Source organism: Felis catus, chromosome E1 (assembly GCF_018350175.1).
Source record: "Felis catus isolate Fca126 chromosome E1, F.catus_Fca126_mat1.0, whole genome shotgun sequence".
NCBI lineage: Eukaryota > Metazoa > Chordata > Mammalia > Carnivora > Felidae > Felis > Felis catus.
In genome coordinates this window covers 19,216,737-19,229,296 of record NC_058381.1, presented here as the reverse complement: position 1 = coordinate 19,229,296, position 12,560 = coordinate 19,216,737, and the positions used below count along the sequence as shown (strand labels likewise).

The following is a 12,560-nucleotide window of genomic DNA, read 5'->3' as shown; positions in this document are numbered from 1 at the left end:
ATAGTAATAAATATAGCGCTATTCAGAATCTACTTATTGTAAATTTGACCTGATATTAATATATAAGCTACAATAAATATTTTTTAAGTTTATTTATTTATTTTTAGAGAGAGAGAGTGGGGGAGGAACAGAGAGAGGGAGAGAGAGAGAATCCCAAGCAGGTTCCACACTATCAGTGCAGAGCCCAATGTGGGGCTCGAACCCACGAACCAGAAGATCATGACCTGAGCTGCAACCAAGAGCCAGCCGCTTGACCGACTGAGCCACCCAGCCGACCCTACAATAAATATTTATTTCCAGGTGATTTTGTATACCCCTTTAGCAAAACGTTTGGGATGGTTGAACAGGCCAGCTGTGTTTCAAAAGCTGCCCAGAGAAATTTTGCAATTTTTTTTAATGTTTATTTATTTTTGAGAGAGAGGAGACAGAGCTCGAGCAAGGAGAGGCAGAGAGACAGGGAGACACGGAATCCGAAGCAGGCTCCAGTCTCTGAGCTGTCAGCACAGAGCCCGACGTGGGACTCGAACCCATAAACCGCAAGATCATGACCTGAGCCGAAGTCGGACGCTTAACCAACTGAGCCACCCAGGTGCCCCCAGATTTTATAATCTGCCTTCTTTTTTTTCCCTCAGTGCCTCCTATTTTTCTATTAAAAGCCTGATATGGAATACCAATGAAAGTTGCTCGGGCTGAAAGTGGGGTAGGGAGTCGGGGAGAGCAGGAGCCTGGACTGCTGGCCTCACCCTCCTTCCTGAGCCAGCCCCTGATACACCATGGGAGGCTTGGCTCCTAGAATAAGGACACCCCTCCACTGTCCAACAATCTTATTTTACAGTCTGAAGTTGGCCAGGGAGAAGCGACTTGTTCAAGGTCTCCCCGGCTGAATCCAGCCCCATTGTTCCCTTTGACAGTGTCCCACACGCCATCACTGTAGGGCAACCTGAACAACTTTTGGTTTTGCCAGCCAGATTTATTTATTTATTTATTTGATTGACTGATTGATTGATTGATTCGTCAATGTAGCTCCTTGCAGTGACTCCCTCCTCTTACAACAACTCCCAGCCTTGTTATAAGCAGTATCCATGAATCTCACCTTTGCTGTTATATATTTTTCTTAGTATATGCTTAAACTAATAAGTATGAAAATAAAAAATATTTGTTTATGTACCCTTTAAAGTCCATTGACGTACACCCTGCCGCTAGCGATTTCCACTCTCCACTTTGGAAGATACCGTTCTGTGTGCAAGAGAGAAAATGCCTTCGCTTTAAGGAAGGCAGTTCAGGGCAGCAAACGTGTCTACTCCAGATACCAGGAGGTCCAGGGGTTTGCTGGGCCCTATTCCCTGTGGGCCTCAATACAACAGGATGACACAGTTTCGAATGGGATTAAAGCATGACTACAGTGGAGTTGGTTTGAGTCTTAGTTTGGGGGTTTTGGTTTTTGGTTTTTGAACTTAGAAAGAAAAGGAACACACTGAATTCCATGCCCGTTGACACTCTCCCCCAGGGGTGCCTGTGTGGCTCAGTTGGTTAAGAAACCTACTCTTGGTTTCAGCTCAGGTCATGATCAAACCCTTTGTGAGCTTGAGCCCTGGGTCGGGCTCAGAGCTGACAGTGAGCAACCTGCTTGGGGTTCTCTCCCTCCCTCTGCCCCTCCCCTTTTTGCATGTGCACACACTCCCTCTCTCTCTCAAAAAATAAATAAACATTAAAAAAAAAAAAAAGAGGCGTGCCTGGGTGGCTCAGTCAGATAAGCATCCTACTTTGGCTCAGGTCATGATCTGGTGGTTTGTGGGTTCCAGCCCCTCATCAGGCTCTGTGCTGACAGCTCAGAGACCGGAGCCTGCTTCGGATTCCATGTCTCCCTCTCTCTCTGCCCCTCGCCTCCTCGTGCTCTGTCTCTGTCTCTCAAAAATAAATAAACATTTCAAGAAAGAAAACATTAAAAAAAAGAAAAAAAGAAACTACCCCCCCCCCCATTCTATAATTCAATAGTCCCACACTCTATGCAATGTTTGGACTTACAACTTTGAAGACGTTTTCTGTGTATCTTTAATATGTACACTTTATATTAAGAAAGCCACAGTTCAGCCTCCGTAATCACAGCAAGATGCTGCGGGGCTCGTGTGGTGGGGAAACCCTTCACACCTTGGAATGTTAATTGCACTTGGTCCTCAGCCTCAAGCTCAAAACGCAGCAGGACCCTTGTGCGACTACATGTCCTGTCCTGTCTGGCTGGCTCTGGCAATCGTAATCAAGGAAGAGAAGAAAATCATTTAAGTTTTGCCCAGAGTCAAGGGTCGTCTTTTTAAGTTCCCCTCGTCCGCACTCCCCACCCCCCACCGCTTCGGATAAAGTAACCTACATAGGCTGTACCTGATACAGAAATCTAATGCTTTTTCCACCCTCTTCAGAGGTAAATTCTTTCAGCTCACTCTTTCCGTTTGGTGCGTCCCTATCACTGGCCAGTCACCTTAGATCTGACACGAAAGTGATATAACCCAGAGTGGGTTGGGTGTACCCCTTCCTTTGCATCTTACGTTCAGAATTTCAACTTTTTTTTTTTTTCCAGTGACACTGGTATCAGAGTCCCTGTGTTTGCAAAAGCCTTCTAGAAACTTGGGAAATGCAGATGAGCTAGTCAAGCTGATGGGCTGAAAAGATAATGGTAAAGCATCATCGGTACGCTAACTGAAAGCGCAGACTTTGATTTCAGACAGACCTGAGTTTGACGGACTCTACTTAACCAGGAGACTTGGGGCAAGTTAATTAACTCCGTGCGTCAGCGCCTTCACTTCCAATGCAAGGATATAAATAGTACCTACCTCAGAGTGTTGCTTTGAGGAGTGTGCACATAAATGCACATAAAATATTCAGCACGGTGCTCGTAGCGGAATAGCATGCTCCAAAAATGCTAGCTATTATTCTCATCGTGACCCTCATGATTACCACCATTCTGTCACACGAATTACCTGAAGTAGATCCAGTCGTTGTGACAGATTCCACAGATGGCCCCACACAACATCCATGCCAAGCCTTATTTATTTATTTATTTATTTGGGAGAAGGGGGAGGGGGAGGGGCAGAGAAAGAGAGAGAGAGAGAGAGAGAGAGAGAGAGAATCCCAAGCAGGCTCTGTGATGTCAGAGCAGAGCCCAACTCGATCCCATGACCATGAGACCGTCACCGGAGCCAAAATCAAAATCAAGGGTCGGGGGCTCAACGGACTGAGCCACCCAGGCACACCCCCAGCCCTATCTGAAACTCACAGGGCCTGGACTCCCTGGGAGCTAGAGTTCTGCATATGACCCAGCTCGCGTCAGGCCGATGCACACGTACCCCAGCCACGAGAATGATTCAAATGAAGTAGCAGCTACCGGTGGTTGGATCCATCTCTGAGAGTATGACAGTGGACAGGCTTTGGGAGAGGAGCCAGGGTCCTGCCTCCACCATCATAGGTTTTGTGAGTGGTGGTGAGTAACAGCAATGGGGTTTCCATGGCAACAGTCCTGCTTCTGATTGGGTATTTCTCCTGGGATTATTCTGACTGTGTGGTAGTCTGGGGATTCTCCTGGGATTCTCCTGGGATTCTCCTGACTGCCTGTTGCCCTGGCATTGCTGGAAAGCTCTAAACTACCTAATACTCTGCTCTAATCCTGTTCTGTGCAAACCAGTTAAGCGAATTCTGTTATCTGCAACTGACAACACAGTAATCATCAAAATGATGGATACTGTAACCATCAGAATGGTCCTAATTACCTCAGTCAAAAAGATTTCTTTAGGGGCGCCTGGGTGGCGCAGTCGGTTAAGCGTCCGACTTCAGCCAGGTCACGATCTCGCAGTCCGTGAGTTCGAGCCCCGCGTCGGGCTCTGGGCTGATGGCTCAGAGCCTGGAGCCTGTTTCCGATTCTGTGTCTCCCTCTCTCTCTGCCCCTCCCCCGTTCATGCTCTGTCTCTCTCTGTCCCAAAAATAAACGTTGAAAAATTAAAATAAAAAAAATAAAAAAAAAAGATTTCTTTGTAAGTGTATCAGGCCACTAAGGGGAAAAGGAACAGCATGTGTATGAAACTTGTGCTTGCCTTCCAAATGCAATCATCCTAAAAGATACCACATGAATGGAAACCTGTGTGGTTTGTGGGGTTTTTTTTTTTAATTTTTTATTTTTTTTTTTCTTTCCTAAAGGCTTCATTTTCTTCAGCAGCAGAAAGACCTTTGTGAGGAACAGGCAGAAGAAACTGATTCAACTGATTAAACACAGAAGAGAATTGTCATTTGGGTCCTTATGGAGGATGACAGGTGAGCCTACCCGGCAGAGCGTTCTCTATAAACTATAATGGGAGAGTTGAAAGGTGTGCTGGAAAGCCGGTTAATGTGTGTAAGCGCTTAGCTCAGTGTGTTGTATGTGGTCATTAACGTACTCATTTCTAGGATGGCACCCAGGGGTGTGCTCAATTACAATGATGAAAATACCTTGAAAGAAGTAATTAACAAGAGCATTGAGACCTAGCTCCAGACGGATTTTGAATTAATGAGAAGTGACTGTGTGAATGTGTCAGCCTGGCTGAAGACGGGTTGCCGTTTTACCTGGTTCTCTTCTGTCTTTGTTCTTGTTGGTTTTTAATCGTAACGTCAAATTCTCTCTCTCTCTAAATACTGTTCTTATGGTAGGTTCTCTGAGTGACCGTGGCCCCGATGACAATTCTCTTGTCATTTTTATTTAATTACCTAATTTTCTCTATTTCCCCTTCTATTCTCCCGGCAAAATGAAATGACCTCTTCAGAACAGATCAGGGAACTTCTCTCAATACTCAGCTAATAGGCAGGACTGTCAAGGGCTTAAGTTACTTACTTCCCATCTTCCTCAAGAAGAGAGCACACAGTGGTGCCTGGGTGGCTCAGCCCATTAAGTGCCCAGCTTCAGCCCAGGTTAGGATCTCATGGTCTGTGGGTTCAAGCCCCAGATCAGGCTTGCTGCTGTCAGCACAGAGCCTGCTTCCATTTTGCATCTCCCTCTCTCTCTCTGCCCACCCGTAACTCTCGCGTGCTCTATCTTGCTCTCAAAAATAAATAAGCATTTAAAAAAAAGGATGGAGCACACTGGCCTAGTCAGTCAAGTGATGCGTAAATTTTCTATTGCCGCTGTAACAAATTGCCACAAGTTTAGTGACTTCACAGTTTTGGCGGATTAGGATATGGACATCTTGGGGTGGGGGCTTGAGGGGGAGCGTATTCAGCCCACCACAGGTGGTGAGACACAGAGTTCTGGGGTACTTCCTCAGTCACTGGGGGCTTACTATCAGGTTACATGGAGAAATGAGAGAAGAGGAAATCAGGAAAACCAATGGGCATTTGGGATACAACACGGATACCTGGTTATTGTGCTGGCCTCTCAACAGCAGGTGCCTTGTGCTCCAGACTCTAGACTTCCACCTTTACATTGACTGTCTCTACTTCCTCTTTTTTCTGATTACCTTAGTATCTTTAGCAGTCAAACTGAATCAGCCAGGCACCACCCGGCAGAACGCACTCCTTTTCGGCCAAAGTGCCCTTTCGTATCAGGGCATTTAAATGGCTGCCTCTAGACGGTAGAGGACAGCTTTGGAAACAGGTGCCAGTCTTTGGACCAATCAGCTTTGGGCAGGGAAACACGGACAGAGGACACAGAACACGGCCCTCAACGCTCAGGAACCACAAACGGTTTTTGCTGAAAGGGGTCAGAGCTTTCAGAGATTTTTCAGACTTCTCTCCAAAAACAATGTCAGTGACGGAATTGGGGCAATCATTTTTTGCCTTCTGATTTTAGAAACTGGTATGTTTGTAGGTGCTTCTTACCAATAGGTTTTAGTTACCGTCTATAGAGTACTCTTAAGGGAAAAGAAATTATACAATGTCCAAAAATAAATAAATGAGGAATGCTTCAGGAAGTTGTGAGCTGGTTATGATGGCCTGTAATCTAATCATAGACACTAAGTACAGGAAAGAATACGCAGATCCCCAAAGGGAAGTCTTCAAGGTCAAAGGCCTTTGTGGTACTTCAAATTGTATCAGGCAACACACAGGAATTCCCAAACGGAGCCATCCATGAAAAATAGCCCATGTAACTTCCAGGACACTGAGTTTAATTCAGAAACTGTTTGGTAAATGTTTACTCCCTTTCGTGGAGAGAAGAGATCTAAGAAGTGAGCAAAGTCGTCTGTAGGATAGCACAGACACAAACCGACTTCTCTTTAATGGGAAGCAAAAAGCCTGTTAAACTGTATGTTCTTGGATTATATCAGATAATGATAGGTTCAGCCCCTGGATTAGTCATCTCGTGAATTTCATAATCGCTGTGTAATTGACACAGACCTTTAAACAGTCCTTTCTCCCTGGAAGCCAGTTTATTGCTGGAATGAAATGAACTGTCACTCTCTGGGGAAAATGGAACCAACTTTTCACTTGGCTCACCTTGACTGTGAAGAAGAGTTTCCAGGAGTTAGCGTTCTTGCTAACGCCATCCAGGTGAGACAAGCAGATTGTCCTTAAGGATGTGAAGGTTCTCTCTCCAACTGGGAGCCCAGCAGAGATAAAGGAAAAAGTATTTAATACCCAGACTGTTAAGAGAAGTAATTGACTGTGCTGTGTGTGTGTGTGTGTGTGTGTGTGTGTTTCCACTGCATAAATATCAGCATTTAATTAAGCCTTCATGCAGGCCAGGCACACCTGCTCTAGCCTGGACTCTGGGACTGGAAGGACCATTCAAATCCCAGCCTGGCCACTTCCAAGCAGTGTGACCTTCAGCAGATGGGATGAACAGTGGTGCACGTTTCATAGGAATCTTGTGATGATTAAAAGCAGGTAAAATGTGTATTGCTGTCTGTGTGAACAGAAGCTCTCGATAAGCCCATCTGCTTTCGTTATTCATTGTCCAGTCTCGCCACTGGGAACTTCCAAGCTTTGTCCAGGGTAATGTCACACTCCTGTCTCTCCCTTCTGGAATCTGCTGGTGCTTATTTGGGCTCTCCAATCTCCCAGTAACACTTGCTAACACCTAAACATAAATCCGGGCACAGCCTAAAGCTCCCCATTTGGCCTTTGAGGACTTTTCCTCCCCTACATTCTAAGCAACTTTCTGTCATTGAAGAACCTCCTCTCTTTGCCAATCAATTCCTCACTCCTGGTCTTCTCACTCCCTATGTAGGCCAAAGTCTAGATTGGAGAGGAAATTTCCATCAGGTTTAGAAAATGTGAAATGTGGTCAGCTTGGGGGAGGGAGGTGGGGAAGGAAGCATGCCTATTCCTTTATTTTTTCCCCCAAATAAACTCACGCCCTTGTAAATTACTCCCTACCCTTGTGCAGTTTCTCAACCTTCTTTTAACTCCCTTTGAAAGATGCAAGTATCTCCCTCCACACCCCGCCGCCAGCTTATTCAACATTTCAACATGAGTAGAACAATCCATGATAGGATTCGGCCAGGTGAGTGAGGGTAGATGTGATGGGCACCCCTTACAAGCCCCCAAATGTCTCATACAACCATCCACACCCTTTCTTTCCGAGTTGGGCACTTGTATAGAAAAGATCTAAGGGAGAATTTCAAGGAGGCCCTGGGGGCTGATGGAGCTACAAGCTAGAAGGAGCCTGGATCCCTGAGTTACTGCTTGGTGGAGACCGCCCAGGACAGCTGCCCAATCCAGTGTGAGGTGAGGGAGTAATGAATCTTTGTTGGGTAAAAGCCACAGGTTTGGGAATCCTATGCTATAGCTGCTAGTGTTCATTAACCTTGTTAATACATTGTAGAAGTTCCTAGAACATAATAAGGGCTTAAATGAATGCCAGTTTTTATTAATATTATGTGGCCAATCAGTCGATATTTATTGACAGGTATTATCTTGTACATTTCTCATAACATCTTAAGAGGTAGGTACCCAGGGCTTGCTCCCTCCCTCCTTTGGCCCTTTATCTATCTACATTCTTCTCTCTGCCTGACCTGCTCCTTCCTCCCTTCCTCACGCAGTCAACCACTACTCATTCTTCGCATCACAGCTCAAATGTGGTCTTACTCATGAAAACCTTCCCTAACTCCTTAGACTTAGTCAGTGCCCCCATTACATGATCTCATAGACTCTAAAAATTTTCCTACAGGTACTTATCACAGTTTGTCATTGCATGACTATTTATATAATTCTTTGGTGACTGTCTCTCTTGCCCACCATAGAGGAAGCACCAAGAGAGTAACACCATTCTTTTTTTTTTTAAAGGTTTTATATTTTTTAATTTTTTTTTAATGTTTATTTATTATTTTTGAGAGAGAGAGACACAGAACACAAGTGGGGGAGGGGCAGAGAGGGAGGGAGATACAGAATCTGAAGCAGGCTCCAGGTTCCAAGCTGTCAGCCCAGAGCCCGGCATGGGGCTTGAACCCACAAACTGTGAGATCATGACCTGAGCCGAAGTCGGATGCCCAACCGACTGAGCCACCCAGGTGCCCCTAAATATTTTATTTTTAAGTGATCTCTGCACCCAACATGAGGCTCGAACTCACAACCCTGAGATCAAGAGTCACAGGCTCTACTAAGTGAGCCAGCCAGGAGCCCCAAGGAAGCATCATCCTACTTGATTCACGGTTGCATTCCCTGTACCTAGCCCAATGTCTGGCACAAAGGATGTGCTCAAAAAATATTTGAGTTGTAACGTGTATCTGCATGGGGTGGGTTTCACAGGCTGTCTGCTTCTCAGTGGGGTCAAACATCATTTTTGAATCTGGTTTTCATCTTTGCAAGTTTAGAAACTTTATTTTTCACGGAAGCCCAGAGTGTGGGAAATGATTCATAGTAACCACACTTACAGGGTATCTACTTCCTTGTCTTAAAGTCCTTGGAAAAGTAAACCAGTTAGCCTTCAGAAGCCCATCTGAGGAAGAAAGAAAGAGGATGGTTTTGAGAGAAATTTACTTCTTCTAGGCTCCTGGCCAGATCTTGCTCTCTTAATGAGTAGAGCTTTGTTTCCCCTTCATTAGATACCACAGAAGCCAGGCTTAGGGAAAGTCATGGCACATAATAGGAGCTCAACAAATACCTGAATAAGTATCTGTGAACCTTGTTGGTTCAATGACTGACAGATGTACGTATTCTTTGGCTGCCCATTTTCTAGACCCCATGTACACAATTACCTTTTGTTTTGATGTTACTGGCCCTGATCTCTACCATGGACGTTTGGGAAGAACTGGTAATGATGAGCCACTCCCACAAGGCTACAAAATTCCTTAACGTTAAGAATCATCATCATCAAAATTAAAAAACAAAATCATTATCATCAGCATCATGGCCAACATTTATCATGAACCTTTCCATACCAGGCACTGAGCTGAGCCAGTATCTAATTTAATCCTCATAACAACCTTGTGAGCAGCATCCTCATTCTATAGATGAGGAAATGATGGCCAGGGAAGATAAGGAACATGCGGAAAGATGACCCAGCTAATATGTGGTAGGCTCAAGATTCTTTTTTTTTTCTTGAGACAGAGAAACTGTGTACGTGCACATGAGCACATTAGTGGGAGAAGGGCAGAGAGAGGGAGACAAAGAATCTTTTTTTTTTTTTTAATTTTTTTTTCAACGTTTTTTATTTATTTTTGGGACAGAGAGAGACAGAGCATGAACGGGGGAGGGGCAGAGAGAGAGGGAGACACAGAATTGGAAACAGGCTCCAGGCTCTGAGCCATCAGCCCAGAGCCCGACGTGGGGCTCGAACTCACAGACCGCGAGATCGTGACCTGGCTGAAGTCGGACGCTTAACCGACTGTGCCACCCAGGCGCCCCGAGACAAAGAATCTTAAGCAGGTACCACACTCAGCAAAGAGCCCATCGTGGGGCTTGATCTCACCACCGTGAGATCATGACATGAGCCAAAATCAAGACTTGGAGGCTTAACCGACTGAGCCACCCAGGCACCCCGAGAGTTAATTTGAACACAAACCTGTCTCACTGCATTAACCTGTATTCTTTTTTTTAAATTTATTAATTTATTTTTACATTTACATCCAAGTTAGTCAGCATATAGTGCAACAGTGATTTCAGGGGTAGAATCCTTAATGCCCCTTACCCATTTAGCCCATCCCCCCTCCCACAACCCCTCAGTAACCCTCTGTTTGTTCTCCATATTTAAGAGAAATATGTTTTGTCCCCCTCCCTGTTTTTATATTATTTTTTGCTTCCCTTCCCTTATGTTCATGTGTTTTGTATCTTTAAATTCCTCATATGAGTGAAGTCATATATTTGTCTTTCTCTAATTTCGCTTAGCATAATACCCTCTAGTTCCATCCACATTGTTGCAAATGGCAAGATTTCATTCTTTTTGATTGCCAAGTAATACTCCATTGTGTGTGTGTGTGTGTGTGTGTGTGTGTGTGTGTGTGTGTGTGTGTATACCACATCTTCTTTATCCATTCATCCACTGATGGACATTTGGGCTCTTTCCATACTTTGGCTATTGTTGATAGTGCTGCTATAAACATGGGGGTGCATGTGTCCCCCCCCATTATCCCTTGGATAAATGCCTAGGAGTGCAATTGCTGGGTCATTCTTTCTTCTTCTTCTTTTTTTTTTTTTTAAGTTTATTTATTTATTTTGAGGGAGAAAGAGAGTACACACATGCACACAGCTGGGTGAGGGACAGAGAGAGAAGAGAAAAAGCATCCCAAGCAGGCTCCACCCTGTCAGTGTGGAGCCTGACACAGGGCTCGATGTCATGACCCTGGGATCGTGACCTGAACAGAAATCAAGAGTTGGACACTTAACCAACTGAGCCACTCAGGCGCCCCAACCTGTATTCTCATGTACCATGTGCAATGCATCCCACACTGTGCTCATCCTGGTATCCCTTTAATATTTGGGACTGGTGGGGCGCCTGGGTGGCGCAGTCGGTTAAGCGTCCGACTTCAGCCAGGTCACGATCTCACGGCCTGTGAGTTCGAGCCCCGCGTCGGGCTCTGGGCTGATGGCTCAGAGCCTGGAGCCTGTTTCCGATTCTGTGTCTCCCTCTCTCTCTCTGCCCCTTCCCCGTTCATGCTCTGTCTCTCTCTGTCCCAAAAATAAACGTTGAAAAAAAATTTTTTTTTAATATTTGGGACTGGACTTGGGACTGCATTTCAAATATGTGTACAGAGTCAATTCTTGGTCATGAGCATCAGAAAACAACTCCAGTCATCGTAAACCGAAAAGAGATTACAACGCTACAAAAAATTGACAAGAAGCAGGAGAGTAAAAATTAAGATAGGGACATCGGCTCTGGAGCAGAATACCAGATGATGATGATGTGTTTCAACCACATCCTCTCAATACACATGGATTCTGACTTTTCATTCATCCTTACCTCATTTGCTTACAATTTAAAATCCAGGATGAGAGTATCTTGACTGACCAACCAAAGTCATTTGCCCTTGTTCTAACTAAGGGTGTGCTTGGGAAGAGGTTAGTCTCTAGACCTTTCTATTTCCCTAGGGGGAGGTGAGGCTTGCTTTGACTCACACAGTGGGAAGTTCTCCTAAGTAGAGATGCTAGGCAGTCACAAACACTGATGGCCCTCTGTACTGTGGGTGAATTTCTTCAGGCCTGTTACAATGACTGGATCGCAATTTATGCTATGTTTTAGTCCCCATGCTGATATTAGAGAAACCTCAGACACAAGTTACCATTTAGCATAGTTTCTACATGGGATTCAATTTCACTTTGATTTTAGGTGATATTTTCTTTTTTTTTTAAAGTTTATTTATTGAGAGAGAGAGAGAGAGAGAGAGAGAGGGAAAGAGAGAGAGAGAATCCCAAGCAGGCTACACACTGTTAGCGTGGAGCCCAACACGGGGCTCAAGCTCACGTGACTTCATGACCTCAGCTGAAATGAAGAGTCAGAAGCTCAACCAACTGAGCCACCCAGGTGCCCTGTCTTTTTTTTTTTTTTTTTTAAGTAGTCTCCATGCCCAACATGGGGCTTGAACTCACAACCCTGAGATCAAGAGTCACACGCTCTACTGACTGAGCCAACCAGACGCCTCAAGAGTTGCCTTTTGATTACCATTAGGTGAACTGTCATCACAACACAGCAAGCATGGACACTTCCTGCCTCCATGGAATTTCAGTACACCTGATTTTCCTGACGCTCACCTGCCAGATCTGTGTTTACACTACCTTTGTGTGAAGACCAAAAGGGGTGATGTGAGTGCAGCGGGCCCAGCTGGGTGTGGAGACAGCAGGAGCTCAATGTTTTGATTCCAAATTGAAGCTATCGTGGTCTGGGGTGGTGGGGAGGGAGAGGGAACCCAATGGTTGCTGGAGGCCTCCCTGTGTGGATTTAGAAATAGAAGAAGGGGCCAAGTAGCAGCCCTATTTGATGAAAAAGTACGCTACCCAGCTCCGAAGCCTGTTCTCAACATCCTCATTGGATTCTTTCTTTTTCTTTCTTTTTCTTTCTTTCTTTCTTTCTTTCTTTCTTTCTTTCTTTCTTTCTTTCTCTTCCTTCCTTCCTTCCTTCCTTCCTTCCTTCCTTCCTTCCTCTCTTTCTTCCTTTCTTTCTTTCTTTCTTTCTT

At 45.0% G+C, this 12,560-nt stretch overlaps 1 long non-coding RNA gene across 1 annotated transcript; it reads left to right on the top strand.

Moving 5' to 3' along the window:
- The first annotated feature begins 3,576 nt into the window (after positions 1 to 3,576).
- Positions 3,577 to 8,214, top strand: LOC123381856. Its single transcript, XR_006589336.1, has 3 exons — positions 3,577 to 3,672; positions 4,183 to 4,296; positions 6,692 to 8,214. It is a non-coding gene; the product is annotated as an uncharacterized LOC123381856 (long non-coding RNA).
- The last annotated feature ends 4,346 nt before the right edge of the window (positions 8,215 to 12,560 follow it).